Raw genomic sequence first — 15,870 nt, 5'->3', positions numbered from 1 at the left:
ATAGGGGCATCCAAACCCTTGACCTTGGTGTTATAACACCATGCTCTAACCAGCTGAGCTAACCTGCCAGCCCCACATCAGCTATTTGTGAGATGTTCAAAGTTAGATTCATAAGATGTGATAATGGATTGTATGTGAGGGTTTGGGGAGATGGCTGTGTCTCAGGTAACTCAGGTTGCAGGCTTGCTGCTGGGCAGATGGTACCATATACTGGGAGAAGAAGCTTCAGAAGAGGACTCAAGCTGGGAGAGGGGTGTTGTGAATTTAGATTTGGACAAATTAAATTTGAGAGGCTGCCTTAGTCTGGTCAGGCTGCTATAACAAAATACCATAAATTAGGTGGCTTATAAACAACAATTTATTTCCCATAGTTCTGGAGGCTGGGAAGTCCAAGATCAAGGAAACGGCAGATTTGGTGTCTAGTGAGAGCCTGCTTCCTCATAGATGGCTCTTTCTGTGTCCTCACATGGCTGAAGGAGCAAGGGGGCTCTCTGGGGCACTAATCCCACCTTCATGACCTAATCACCTCCCAAAGACCCCACCTCCAGGGCTGGCCAGTTAGCTCACTTGATTAGAGCATGGTGCTGATAACACCTAGGTCAAAGGTTCAGATCCCCTTCCTGGCCAGCCACCAAAAAAAAAAAAAAAAAGTCCCCACCTCCAAATACCATCACTTTGGGCATTAGGATTTCAACATAGCAACTTGTGGGGGGACAGAAACAATCAGACCATAGCAGAGGCACTTGAGAACAGCTGAGAGAAGATACTGGAGGGGGCTGTTGTTGTATCTATGGGTTGGGAATTGAAAGGAGGAGTCTGGGCTGGGAATATATGTAGAAAATCATTGGTGTATAGATGGTCATTAAACACAAGGCATGGATGAAGTCTTCTAAGGAGTGAGGATGCAGAAGGAAGAAAAGGGGACCTAAGGCTGACCTTTGAGGGACACAAATATGACAAAGATTGAGGAAGAGAGACCAAAGAAGAAGGAGGACACCTGGCATCTGTGCTGCCAAGAGGACAGGTGAGATGTAGACAGAAGCACTTCTGCTGGATTTAGCAATAAGGACAACCCTAGGAACCTCAGTAGGGCTGTTCCAGTGGAGTGAAGCACCACGAGCCAGACTGCCTTCTATGAGGGGAGTAAAGAAATGAACATGTGAACATCAACATGGACACTTGAACATAAATATTCTTTTTGAGAAATTTAACCCTAAAGAAGAGGTGTCTGGCTAGGTTAAGGCCTGGAATCCTCACAGCGCCAATTGTCTAGCTCTTAATCTTGTTCCTGATGCCAATCGTAAAGCTAGGCAACCACGCCAGTTGTCGAGCTCTTTTACCTGCCAGTAATCCTGCACTGACTGGGCCAATTGTTGAGCTAAGGCTGGGTCTGGGGCCCACAGACCCCTCAAGCCCATTCACAGACTGGGTCACAAACACTTCACATGCCAGGCTGGGTCACCAGACCCCTTCATGCAGGTCTATGAGCTAGGCAACTGGCCAAAAGGTCCTTGGAAGCTGTAGGTTTGGAAAAGCATGGCCATGCAGGGTGGACACCCAAGGCCAGTGCCCACCCGCCTGCTTCACCAACGACTCTCTCTCTCTCTCTCTCAAGAACACAAGAATAGCAACAAAACTAAAAAGATACACTGGCACACATGCTCACTAACTCCCCCCCACACCCACACCCACTCCCCCCCACACACAATTTGCTTACAAAGGATGCTGAACCACACCCAACTGGACCCGAGGTGAGGGCCCTGACCAAGCTATTCTATTTTCCCAACAAGAGGGAAAAGGTATTTTAATAGCTGGAGAAGGAGAGGGCAAAAGATGCACATGGCATGTGTTTAATAAGTGCCCTTTTATATTTTTTGCTTTTTTTAAAAGGTTTTTTGAAATGTATTTCCATTATTATTCTCCTTGAAATATTTTCTAATTTTCCTGACAATTTCCTCTTTGACCCAGACTATTTAGAAGTGTGTTGTTTAATTTCCATATATTTATGGATTTTTAAGGCATATCTAATTTTTATTGATTTCTCATTAAATCCCTCTATAAAACTTCTAGAAAGACAAAAAAATCCTTGTGACTTTAGGTTAGGCAAAGCCTTCTTAAATTTGACTCTTGAAGCATGATCCTTATAGGAAAAAATTTATAAATTGGACTTTATCAAAATTAAAAATGTTTGCTCTTGAAACACATCATTTAGAAAATGACTTAACTTGGTGTGTCCAAGTAGGTATTATAGAATGTAAATTTCCTTCTAATTTTTTCTCTCTTGTAAAAATGTGACAAGCCAAAATATTTAACACACATTTATTCCAAATCTCGCTTTTTGCTATTTATATGTTATCATTTTTAAAAGTTTGGGTCATATGAATTGAATTTGTGTAATCATATCTTTATAATAACCATTTCATAGAGACTCATTAAAAAGAACTCATTTCTGAAAGATGAATATGGTTTAATTATATTTCTCAATGTTAGAAATGAGAATTAATATCAACACAAATTCAAGACAAAACTAAATTCAGAAAGTTGTGATTAATTCTCCAAAGTTGAAATTACTTGTACATAACATGAGAATATAATCTTAAAAATATGAAGAAGTAAAGTTTAACAGTCCTATAATAATCAAATACATGTCAGTTATTATAGAGTGGTATCATCTGTTCATTTGAACTGACCATGGAATCTTTTTATTTGGAAACACTGTTAAGAGCTACTCTAAGTTTGTATAAAAATAATTCAACCCTCTTTTGCTTATTATTTCACTAAGTCAAACTGTAATTAGCTTTTAAGTGAGGTTTAAGTACATGGATTTCTCTTTTTTTTCCTTTATTTCTTTAAAATAAAGTCACCATTCAGACTCTCAAAAAAATAAAAAAGAATGAAAGAAAGAAAATGAAAACCCAAGCCACAAACTGTAAGAAAATAATTCCCAAATTATATAGCTAACCAAGGATTTGTATCTGGAATATACAAAGAATTCTTACAACTCAACAATAGGAAGACAATCCAATCAAAAAGTGGGCAAAGGACTTGAACAGACATTTCAGAGAAGGTGTACAAATGGTGTAGATAATCAGTGCATGATGGGCCGGCCCGTGGCTCACTCGGTAGAGTGCGGTGCTGATGGCACCAAGGCCCCGGGTTCGGATCCCATGTACGGATGGCCGGTTCGCTCACTGGCTGAGTGTGGTGCTGACAACACCAAGTCAAGGGTTAAGATCCCCTTACCGGTCATCTTTTAAAAAAAAAAAAAAAAAAAAAGATAATCAGTGCATGAGAAGAAAAGATGCTTAATGCTCAACATCATCGACCTTTAGGGAAATGCAAATCAAACCCTTAATGAGATATTACTTCACACCCACTACAGTGGCTATAACAATACGAGCGACAATAACAAATGTTGGCAAGGATATGGAGAAAAGGAATCCTCCTACATTTCTGGTGGGAATGTAAGATGGTACAAACATTTTGGAACATAGTTTGGCAGTTTTTTCAAGGGTTAAATATATAATTACCATAGGACCCAGCAGTTCCACTCCAAGGTCTGTACCCAAGAAAAAGGAAAACATGTTCACACAAAGACTTCTATGTGAATGTTCATAGCAAAATTATTCATAATAACCATTAACTGGAAATAATTTAGATATTCATTAACTGATGAATGGATAAATAAAATGTGATATATCCGTACAATGAAATACTATTCCTCAGTAAAAAGGAATGGAGTATTTATACATGCCACAACACAGATGAATCTGAAAAACATTATGCTAAGTTTAAAAAGCCAGACAAAAAATATTTTATGACTCTGTTTAAATGAAATGTTCAGAAAAGGCAAATCTGTAGAGACAGAAAGTAGATTAATAAGAATTAATGGTTGCCTGGGGCTGAAGGTGGGAATGGACAGTGACTATAAATGGTTATGGAGTTTCTTTTGAGTCTGATGCAAATGTTCTAAAATTTAGTGTGGTGATACTTGCACAGTCCTTTTAAATTTATTGAGACTTGTTTTATGCCCCAGCACATGTTATATCTTGGTGAACATACCTCTGGAATTTTCAGGTTTAATATCCTCTCTCTGCCCATGTGTCTCTACCCCTCGTCTCTAAGCTTGCCAACCCTACTCTTGGATATTACTAATGACCTGAAACTCCACCATTAAGGTGCAGTTCCTCCTCTATGCAACCTAGACATTGCCCTATCCTTTTCAGGAGCCATCGATCCACTTGCCCCCTTGCCCTACCTCTCGGCTTCCCTCATTCATCCTCCATCCTGGATGGGCTTCTCTGCTCGTTCACCAGCAACTGAGCGAGTAGAGGGCCTCTCCAGTGCATTCCTCATGGCCACGATCCTCTCATTGTCTCCAGCTTCCAGAAGCCCTTGGACTTGCCTAGCAGTCCTTGATCTCTCACTTCTCCCTTTCCCCACTGGCCTTTCTAACCTTCTCTGCTCTCCTTAAGCCACCTCACTCCTTCTCCCAGCCCCTCCGCTGAGGACCTCACGCGCCTCGACTGCTATCAGGTGTAACTCCTGTGTTCCTTTGGCTTCCTGTCAGACTTATCTCTCTGCCTCAACCCTCACTTCCTGCCCAGTGGCCTCTAGGAAGAAGTCAGCTCTGAATCCCCTCCCCACCTTCTTCCTCCAGACCAAGACCCTGTTCTTATACTCCCTTGCCGGCATTTTGTCAGCCTTTCCATCTTTCTGCTCCCTTTTTGCAGCCAAGAAGTGATATCAAGGGCTTTAGGATCTAAAGACAAGGTAAAGTCCACTCTGGATCTCACCCCTTTAGCTCACAAGCATGTCTTGTTCTCTTGCCCCCTCATTATTTCCTCTCCTTCTGTAGCAGAAGCGAAGGTGCAGAAACGGAAAAGCATGGGACATTTTGGAGGTCAGAGGAGGTTCACCTTGGTCAGCTCACAAAGGTGTCACACCCAAGAGTTTCTGACCCAGGCATGCTGCACAGTACTTCATAGACATTGTCTCCTTAATCAGCAGAAGAGGCATGTGTGGTAGGATGTCAGATCATTATCTCCAATTTGCAGATGAGCAGCTGGAGGCTTAGAGAGCTAAGTAACTTGTGTAAGGTTACTTAGCTTAGGTTGTGGAACAGGTACCTGAGCCCCAGGTCTGTCTGACTTAAAGGCCTATGTGAAAAGGCAGGCAGCCTTGTACAGGGCCTCGAAAGCCAAACAATGAACTTATGCTAATTTTCCAGGTAGGGAAAATTTTTCTTTACTTATTTTCTTTACTTATGTAGTCAGTCTGATGAATGCTTTGTACCTTCATGCTTGAAAAGTACACGTACATACAATATTTATAAATGCAAAGAGGGTTCAGACTCCCCAAAGCCCATCTAATCCATATGTCCACTGAGAAACTTATACAAAAATATTCATAGCAGCATTATCCATAATTGCCAAAAGGTGGATAGCACCCAAATGTCCATCATCTGGTGACATTTTGTCATCCATATAATGGAATATTTGACAATAAAAAGGAATTAAGTACTGATACATATTACAACAGGAAGAACCTTGAAAACATGCTTAGTCAAAGAAGCCAGTCACAAAAGACCACATGCTGCATGATTCTACTTATATGAAATGTCCAGAATAAGCAAATCTATGGAGACAGGAAGATTTGTGCTCACCTGGACCAGGGAAGGGGAGTGTTGGGGGAAATGGAAAGTGAATGCTAATGGGCACAGAATTTCTTTTGGGGGTGATGAAAATATTGTAAAATTGACTGTGGTAATGCTTGTACAGCTCTATAGTACAGTCATCCCTCTGTATCACATGGATTGGTTCCAGGACCCCTGCAGATACCAAAATCCATGGAAGCCCAAGTCCCTGATAGAAAATAGCATACATATTTGCATGTAACCGACACACATCCTCCCAAATACTTAAATCATCTCTACATTACTTTTAATACCTTATACTGTTACTAGAGCCATTCATCTCCTCACAGAGGCTCCCCAAAATCTATTACCAAACCCAAGTCTGGCTGCCTGTCCCCAAATAAGAATAACCCCAAAAGTCAAACGTTGGGGAAAATGGAAGTCAGCATTTATTCAGGAACACCAGTCACATGAGGAGAGACGTTAGGCTAATCCATCTGTCTGGTAAACCTGCAGGAGAATGGCCAGACTAAAGCCGTCTCAAGGGCTCAGGTCTACTGAGGAGTTTTAAAGAGGGGGCTGAGGGAGTGAAACGTGGGAAACGAAAAGCAGGAGGGAGGGGGACGTGAGCCATGGGGGCCCTGTGCAAGGAGCCAGGTGCAAAGTCTCGCCAGGACTGTGTGGTTTCTGCTCCTGTCCTTGATGTCTCTGGGTCCTGATTCGGGGTGGAATCAGCACAGTTTTACTGATGTCTTCCTTGGTTTCTCAGGATCTGGATAATATGTGCCTCCTGGCAAGTCTGCAGCTTCAGACTGGCTGGAAAACAGCTTTACATTCATGTAAATAATGTCATCTTGCCCTATAACCAAGGTTCAAAGTATCCAGTAACCATAGGAAAAGAGGGAACTCAGAGAAATGCATGCCAAGAAAAAACTATGTCCTTTTAAAATCTTTTAGAGCCCATGTGATTTTAGGTCCTATGTCCTTCTAAAATCTTTTAGAGCCCATGTGATTTTTGGTCCCAACATGGCTTCAGTCCAGGAACACTCCAACAATACAATGTAAATGCCATGTAAATAGTTTTCATATTGTATTTTAAAATTGTGTACTATTTTTTATTGTTGTATTCTTATTTTTTATTGTTTTTTTCCCCAAATATTGTTGAGCCGTGGTTGGTTGAATCTGCAGATGAGAACCTGCAGATGTGGATGGTATACTAAAAACCACTGAACTGTATGATAGATGAATTATATATCAATTAAGCTTCACACTTGAAAAAAGGGCCATCCAGGGGATATGTGGATCCCGGGGTGAGTCGAGCTGAAGGTCAGAGGACACACATGCGTCGTCTGTAAAAGGAACATGAACTTTGTGTGGTTTTCTGGTGCACGGTGGTCTCTGCTGCTGAGGATAGTTCTGGGCCAGCTTGACTCAGAACAGACAGATCCTCCTACCCCACAGAGCGCTGAGTTCTGACATTTAGAAGAACAAGCCCTTTGGCAGATTTGGGGGAGGCCAGGGGGGTAGACCAAATGTCGCCTAAAGCACTGACCATTTCTAAGAGCATGCCTCCTGCGTCAGGGGAGGCCCCTACCAAGGCCCATGTCACAGGCTTCTTGGCTTTTGCTATTCATTTGCTGTGAAGAAATCACCGTGATTTAGTGGATGAGGACACTGATAAGGATGATTCACCAGATGAAAAAAAATCACTTCTGATTACTCTGGCTTTCCTTTAGTCAGATGCAGCTTTCTGGCTAATGCCAAGTGAACATCAGTTGGAAATTCAGTGGAAAAGGGTCAGGCATGTTTTGCTCTGTTTAAGAAACACAGGGCAGCTCTGACTACGATCTTCTGTCAATAGGAAGTGTTCCCCTCCAGTGCTTCAGTGACGTGTCATGCGTGCCATGCCTGAAATCTCATGTTCTGCCAGTGCTGTTCTCTCTCTTCCCGATGGATGTGAATAAGCCTTAGATTGATATCCTCTGCAGCCTTCCCGCATTTGTTAGCCTCTTGCACTAGGTTTGGGTGCATGAAAAGCGTGGTGGTGAGTGGGGTGGAATAACGTTTCACGTTTTCTCAACCAATATTATGCTGTGAAGAGCTAAGAATCAAAATAGAATACTGACAGTTTTATTTTTTAGCAGCAAATAACCCCACCTTCAGTATGTAAAAAAAAACAAACAAACCACAAAATAGAAAAATGTGTAATAAAGGGCTGAAAAAAACCTCTTAACTATTTTTGCATCTTGCTTTTGAAATTTTGCCTTTTTAAAATAGAGTTCAGTCGGCCTCCACATCCATGGATTCAACCAACCTCAGATCAGAAATATTTGGAAAAGAAAAAAAAAAAAAAAGGATGGTTGTGTCTGTACAGAACATGTGCGGACTTTCTCTTGTCATTATTTTCTAAACAATACAGCATAACAGGTATTTACGTAGTATTTACATTGTTTGGGGTATTGTAAGTAATCTAGAAATGATTTAAAGTATACAGAAGGATGTCCATAGGTTATATGCAAATACTACACTGTTTTATACAAGAGACTTGAGCATCCATGAGTTTTGGTATGGGGGGACGGTCCTGGAACCAATCCTCCACGGATACCAAGGGATGACTGTATATGGGACTTTTTAAACCTTGTCCATGTTAATCATTTTGTCTCAGTACATTTGGGGAGATGGAGGTGTAGACAGAGCCTAGAGGATCATAAGAGATGTCTGTACATGGGAACCAGGTAGTCAGGCCATGGAGAGGAGGAGATTGTTAGTGCCTAAGACTGCTGGGAAAAGTCTGGTCCTCCTAAAGGGAGAAGGACATTCTATGTAGTGGGACTGACATTTTCAAAGGTATGGCATAATAAGAAATGTATTTGGTCTTTGTCCCTGGTTCTAGGCACAGAGCTCCTAGAACCCTTGGAATTTCCTGAGTGGTAGGAGTGCCTTTTGTTATTAATAACAAGCCCCTTTCAGTCACACCTGAGTTTATGCTAATGAGTGACACAGCGGTAGGGACCTAGATAGCTTCAGGGTGGTGCTGGTCACCAGAAGGACCAAGTGATTACAGGGTTGGAATTTTTAGTCCCACTGCATGACTTGGAGGAAGAGAGGAGCTGGAGATTGAGCTCTATAAAAACTCTTGAACAAGGAGATTCAGAGAGTTTCCAGGTTGGTGCAAATGTCAAGGTACTGGGAGGGTTGTTTGTCTGGAAAGAGCATGGAAGCTCCATGTTACCCCTTCCCCACAAATACTTTTCTGGAAGCATCCCTTCCATCTGGCTCTTCTCTATTTGTATCTTTTATAATAAATTGGTAAATATAAGTAAAGTATTTTCTTGACTTCTGTGAGTCGTTATAGCAGATTATCAAACCTGAGGAGGAGGTTGTGGGAACACCAGAGACCTGCAAGTAGCATCTGAAGTGGGGGAAGTCTTGTGGGGCTGAGCCCTTTATTTTGTGAAATCTGACACTAACTCCAGGTTGACAGTGTCAGAATTGAATTGAGTTGTTGGATACCCAGTTGGAATCCAGAGAATTGGCTAGTGGCAGAGAAACCACCCAGAAAGGGCAAGGGGGGGAATGGCAGAAAATGAATTTGGAAAGGTGGTTTTGTGGCCTCATCTGCCAAGGAGTTTGGATGTTAACTTGAGAGCTTTGTAGAATGAGGGGGAAGTATTAAGCATCGAAGCAATATGGTCTACAGATATGGCAACAGTGTGTGTAGAATGTAGCAGAGAGGGGGGTACTTGGTGACTGGCTGTGGAGTATATGAACACGACAGAGAAGGACACTGCTAGAGGAGAAGCCATCATAATTAAACACTGTAACTAACAATAAGGAAGAAAATAAATGGGGTGATGTGATGTAAAGTAAGTTTAAGTTAAGTAAATGTGTCCTCTCACTTAGCCATTCGCAACAACCTTGAGAGAGGCACAAACACGGCCAAGGGAACCCTGACAGAATTTGACGATTGATTAGTGAAAGAGGAACTGACTAGTAGAGGATGGCTCTGCTATTTCTATTTTTATTTTTATTTTTATTTTTTTATTTTTTATTTTAACTTCTCAATATACATTGTAGTTGATTTTCATGACCCCTTACCCGTTCCTCTGACTCTACTATTTTTAAATTGAGTTTATACACATTATTTACCTGAAAAGTAGCATGCTGAGGCAACTTGTGGCTATGGAGATGTGTATCAGTTAGCTTTTTCTACATAACAAACCACCCAAAACTTAATGGTTTAAAACAACAGTAATTTATTTATCTCACAGTTTTGAGTATTAGCAGACTTGGTGTTTCTTCTGCTGATCTGGGCTGGGCGTGACCACCTGGATGTTAGCTGGCTCTCAGCTGAGGCAACAGAGAAAACAGGGCCATGTCCCCGCATCATCTAGCAAGCTACCCTAGCCTTGTTCACGTGGTGACTGGACAGGGGTCAAAGAAAGAATGCAAGGATTCTTCAGCCAAAATAAGTCATTAGACTATCCAGATCCAAGGAATGGAGAAACAGATTCTACCTCTGAATAGAGAGAGCTGCAAAGAATTGTGGCCATTTTTTCAATATGCCACAAGGTCTTAGCACTGCTTGACCCTGCTTTCATTCTAAATTTGGTATGATTTTTAAACATTTTTTTGGCCTGATTTGCAATTATGCTTACCTCTCACAAAATCTCCTATTTCCATCTAATCTCCTATGAACTTGGAAACCAGGTAATCAGACTTCTTTCAACAAATATATATTAATTTAGTAATAAAACACATAAGAATTATGTGTAAACAGGAGGGTCTCCTACAATTTTTAGTTCATAGACTTTGTAACACCTGTTAGACGGCTGCCTGGAGATAGTTTTTGCTTACCCGTTCTTAGCTTTGTTCCAGATCTGTGAGGTTACTCGATGACTGTTGTTGGTGAGACATTATATTAAAAATGTCAAACAGTAATGAAACTGTTGGGAGTTGAGAAGGAAGGGAATTTTTATTTGGGATTTGAAGAGGGAAAGAAGTGATTCCTCTTTTATGCTAATATTTTATGCTTTTGAGGCTTCAATTCTATTTGAGTCTGTCCTAAAATACAGAGAAACTGTAAAGTTTTTTAACTTTATTACTCTAAGACCCAAGGAGGAAGCAAAGGAGTGGAATTTACATCAGCTGCAGCCCCCTTTGGGGTTCAGAAGGAAGGCGAGAATTTTCTCCTGTGTACTTTAGCACAATCTGACATCTTATCTCTAAGCAAGCCCCCTCTCTATTTTACTTTTTTTTTAATTGTCCTCTTTTTCTTTTCTTTCTCCTACGTTAGCATCACAGTAAATTCATGAGTTGTGTGTGGTTAGAGCCTTTTAACCTTGAGAACTAGACCTTTTAGTCTAGTCTTATCCATTTTAAGTCCTCCAAGTATCTCAATGTCTTCTTTCAGAGTATGACAAAGTTAACATTCAACCTGAATTGATTGTTGTTTTTAAAGGCACTCCCCCCCAAAATGTGAAAAATTTAAAACTACAACTTAAAACAATATTGAAACTTTAGCTTTAAATTCTTATGAGAAGATTGTGTTTATCCAGATAATTTAAAACAGACAGACAGACAATCTGTCTGATCAACAAAGAAGTAGGTCAGGCATTTCCAGGAACCTCACATTATTGAGACTATTGTTATCACCTTGGTGATATTAGCAAAAGGTGGGGAGTTTTCCAGGGGTCCAGCCACAGTCAGAAAGAGTCAGACTTTGTGATGGAACTCTTTCAGCTGGGAGAGCCTTGGGAAGCCACAGGAGCCACTGGTATTCGTGCTATAAATACTTGGCCCCAGCGGGGATCACTTCATTAATTAAGAGTGTATCTACTTCTAGGTCACATTTACCATCATGTGCGTAGTCCCCCCACCCCCAATAATTTCAGCATAACTTTTTAAAGAGAAACAAAAAACAGATATATATATATATTTTTTTAATTTTAAAGTATGTATTTTTTAATTGGAAGTGAAATTCTGTTAATATAAATGTTTAAATTATATATTTAAAAGTATATATTTTAAAAAATATAACTCTTTTTAGGTTCCATTCTTTTAAAGTGTTTCCCCCCGCCACATTGGTCCTAATCAAGGAAGGAATGTAAATATTTCTTTCTTTTTTTAGAGAACAATATTCTTTAAAACTCTTAAACTGGGAGCAGAGGAACGTGAAGTATTCTTTCAGTAGAGCTTCGTGTCGCCTCTTCAGTGAGTCTTTTCTCAGCAGAATTACCACAAGTGCTATCTGATGAGTGCTGCCAAGTATATATTGAATATTACTCTGCTAAGTGCTGAGAATCTCACTCACACAAGATGAGCAAAGACTTTCACTTCATAAAGCCTGTAATGTAGCTGGTAATAGCTGATAAAGCAGTCATCAAACCAATGATACAAATTTCAAGTAGCAATAATAACTAGAAGAAGAAGAGATTAAGGGCTAGTGAGTGACTCGGAATGGAAAGCCCAGTATTAAGAAGCCTCATGAGCCTGCTCTCTGAGGAGGTGATGATGGAGTTGAGTGGTCAGAAATCCTCAGATCTGGGGGACAGTGCTTGGGCATGGGACTAGGTGATGCGTAGGTGAGACAAGCGTGGTGTGTTATGGTGGGGAGAAGTGTAGTGGAGGGCTGTGTGAGCAAGGGGAGCATGGTGAAGACAGGGCAGAGAGGAGGAAGGCATGGGCTGTGGCCACGGGAAGGAGGTTGGAAGCCAGAATGTGGGGAAATCATCCGATTTTCACTCTGGCTGCTCTGTGGAGCCTGCGTTCTAGAGTTGATATAGGAAGTCAGGAGACCTGTGAAGAGGCTGAGGTAGTAGTCTAAGACAGCATTGATCGTGGCTTGATGTTTGCTCGCTGTGAGGATGGAGAGAAGTGGAGAGATTGTGGGCTGATGAGGAAATCACAGGCATTTTGCCCTATCTCAACTCTGCTATCCAGTATGATAGCCACTAGCCACACGTGGCTATTTATGTTTAAATTTAAATCAGTTGAAAGTGAAATTCCATTCCTCCTTTGCACTTGTTTTTCGTAGCTACTCTTTATGATATTACTAAAGTTGGACACATGCATACACCATGCCCCAGCAATTCCACTCCTATGAGAGAGATGTACATGTGTGTCCCTAATGGCATGTACAAGAATATTCATATTGGCAGTGCTGTTTTTAATAGCCAAAAGCTGGAAACAATCCAAATGCCCGTTTCCAGTAGTAAAAGGAATAAACATTGACATATTCATACCATTGAATACCATACAGCAATTAAAATCAACAAAAGACTGTTCTATGTAATAAGATAGATATAAAAAACCATATAGTGTATGATTACATTTATATATAGTTCAAAATTAGGCAAAACTAATCTATGCAAGTGAAATCAGGATAGTGGACATTACTTTTTTTTTTTCTTTTTTGGCGGCTGGCTGGTATGGGGATCTGAACCTGTTATAAGGCTGTGCTCTAGCCAACTGAGCTAACCAGCCAGCTCCACGATAGTGGACATTACTAGGAAGGAGGTGGGAGATGGCAACTTCAAGGAGGCAAGATAGATATTTCTGGGTGCAGTCATGTTATTTCCTGATCTGAATGCTGGTTATACAAGAATGTTATTATTATTTTTTTAATTAATCAAACAGTGCAATGACAAACTCCATTTTCCTATATGCGTGTTATGCTTCAGTTTGCTTTAAAGTTTGCTTTAAGTTTGCCATAAAAATTATAATACCAGAATCTAGTGAAATAAAAAACAAATGTACAACAAAGAACCAATAAAGCCAAAAGTTGGTTCCTGCAAAAAATCTAATCAACCCAAGCAAGATTGATCAAGGAAAAAAAAACGATGGCAGACTAATCAATATAAAGAATGAAAAACAAGGAGACACTACTACAGACCTATGAGGATATTGTGAATAATTTTATGCCAAAAATTTGAAAATTCAGGTGAAATGGAAAAATTCCTATTATTGATAAAATTGACATGAAAAAGTCAAAAATTGAAATAGCTCTATATCTGTTAAAGGAATTGAATTTATGAATTAAAAAACAAGACCAAGAAAACCTTCCCATAAGGGAAACTCTAGGCCCAGCTAGTTCCAAATTTTGGTTCTACCGCATATGTAAGGACAAAATAAAATCAAGCATCTGTATTTTTCATTTGAAATTTCTTGCCATTTCTGGGTTATGCTTTTATGGCTCCAACAACCCTGGCCTGATACATAAATGTACTGGAAGGAGGCGGTAACTCACTCATCCATTACTGTTCACTAAGCAGTCATTGATGGGCCTGCTATGTACTAAGCACTGTTGGCTGCTGGTAAAACAGGGGACAGACACCATCTCTGCCTGTTAAGAGATTATAGTTCATGGGGAAGATAGTCATGGAATTGTCCATTCAACAGCTACCTGAGATGAAATGGGGCATAGATAACACAGCTTGGATAGGAAAGAAGAGTGGGTAAATAAGAAAGCCTTAGGCAAGGCTGCACACATCGGGGTTGTATCTGTCAGTCACAGTTCAGTCTGGGCAGTAGAGCCACTGTGAGTATTCACTATCAGGAAATAGACCTCCCACAAATGTGGGACAAGCTGAGAAAGTGACAGCCAGAAGAGAGGGGCAGGGAATCAGAGGCAGAAATAGCAACCAGCCTTCCTGAAGCACTGGCACGAGTGGCCAGGGGGAATCTGATAAACAAGTCCAGACACCAGAGTAGTATTTTGGTGAGCCCACAGGTTTGGGATCCATTGCCTCTGTGAGGCTACTGTAACTTTTGGTCAGCAGGGCCAACATTTGGGAAGACGAGCAGGGTGTGGAGCAGAGGACCAAGGGTGAGCCATACTCACCGGGGACCCTTAGTTCTATCAGTCCCTGTGTCTAACCATGAGAACCTCCCAAGAGCCAGGGCTGCTGCTTCTCTTCCACCTTCCCAATCTCAAGCGAGGTCCTCTTTTGACCCACCCCAATCCAGAACCATCCAACGAAGGGGATTCAGGGAATCAGTTCCCAGCTCACTTACCAGGTTGACATGCACAATTCAGCACAAGGGATGTGAGGGACAGTCTCTTGGATACTTATGAAATAGAACTTTAGGTGTGAGAAGGGACCAAACGTCAACTTTATTCACCTGCCAGCTGGTCAGAAGTTGGCTTGGCCTTTGTGGGGAACCTCACAGGAGGCCTGTGGAGTACATACCACTCCTCGTGTGCTGCTCACAGAGCCCTCTCACTAATCTACCTTTGAAACCGTCTTCTCCCTTGACTGCAAAAGTGAAGTGCTACAGTTCTCTGATACTACGAAAACAAGGCACCAGCAGATTCTATACTGATAAAAATTTGGTAAAACTGTCATTGTAAAAACCTTTTAGGATGGATCGAGATAACATATCCCGTGGTAAAAACAAGAGTGAAATAGTTCTGAGAACTGTGAAACAGTCATCCATTTTCTAAATGACTTAATCCAACAGACAGATGGTTTTTAATCACCAACCTCCTTCTTTTGCAGCCAAGCGAGCACCAGCATCTTTTCATTTTATAAGTGTAAGCAGTGCCACCTCTTGCAGAGCCCTTCTCCAGGGCCAGGCACTGCGCTGACCACTTGTCAGGCATCGCTTCCTTCTGTCACCATTCTTCCCAATTACTGGTGTGAAAAAATGAGTTACACCTGCCCAGGGTCATACAGCTAGGAAGTGGTAGGACTAAGATGAGGACCCAGGTAGGAAATTCAGAAGGAGCGGGAATAAAGGGAACACTTGAAGGTTGGAAAATACCCAAAGGTAAGCGACTGAGTAGCTCTAGGGCAAGCAAGTGCAGTGCAGTGTGTCACGGAGCATGATGGGCATCAGGGCTCAGCAGGTGACAGCTGTGTCTGGGCCTCCTCCCAGGGTGTCTCCCAGTATATGTGCGCTACTGTAAATAGCAATTTCTTTCCTTCTTCCTCCCTCTTTCTTCCATTCTTTTCTCCCTTTATTCTTTCCTTCCTCCTTCTCCCAGATTTTCTCTTTCTCTTGTGTATGCGTGTGTGATCTCCCCTCCTTCACTTTCTTTTTTTGTGATGGACTGTTCCATCTGTTCTGCCAATTGTCGAGTCCCATCCTCTAAGCAAATCCTAGCACATGCAGAGAGGCTGTGCAGACAACCCAAACATGGTTCTTGTTCTTTAGAAGTTTCTCTCCCACTTCCAGTTTTGTTACAGGAGGCAGCTTCCCCTACTTACAGAAAGTGTCTTTGCAGCTTGCAG

General features: G+C 41.4%; 1 protein-coding gene across 1 annotated transcript in view; it reads left to right on the top strand.

Annotated features, from left to right (window-relative positions):
* The window catches only part of GLB1 (galactosidase beta 1), an 89,965-nt gene that overhangs the window by 72,868 nt on the left and 1,227 nt on the right, over positions 1-15,870 (top strand). The window lies entirely within an intron of this gene.

Source organism: Cynocephalus volans, chromosome 11 (genome assembly GCF_027409185.1).
Source record: "Cynocephalus volans isolate mCynVol1 chromosome 11, mCynVol1.pri, whole genome shotgun sequence".
Classification (NCBI taxonomy): domain Eukaryota; kingdom Metazoa; phylum Chordata; class Mammalia; order Dermoptera; family Cynocephalidae; genus Cynocephalus; species Cynocephalus volans.
The sequence above is the reverse complement of the archived record's forward strand: the minus strand, read 5'-3'. Positions and strand labels throughout refer to the sequence as shown.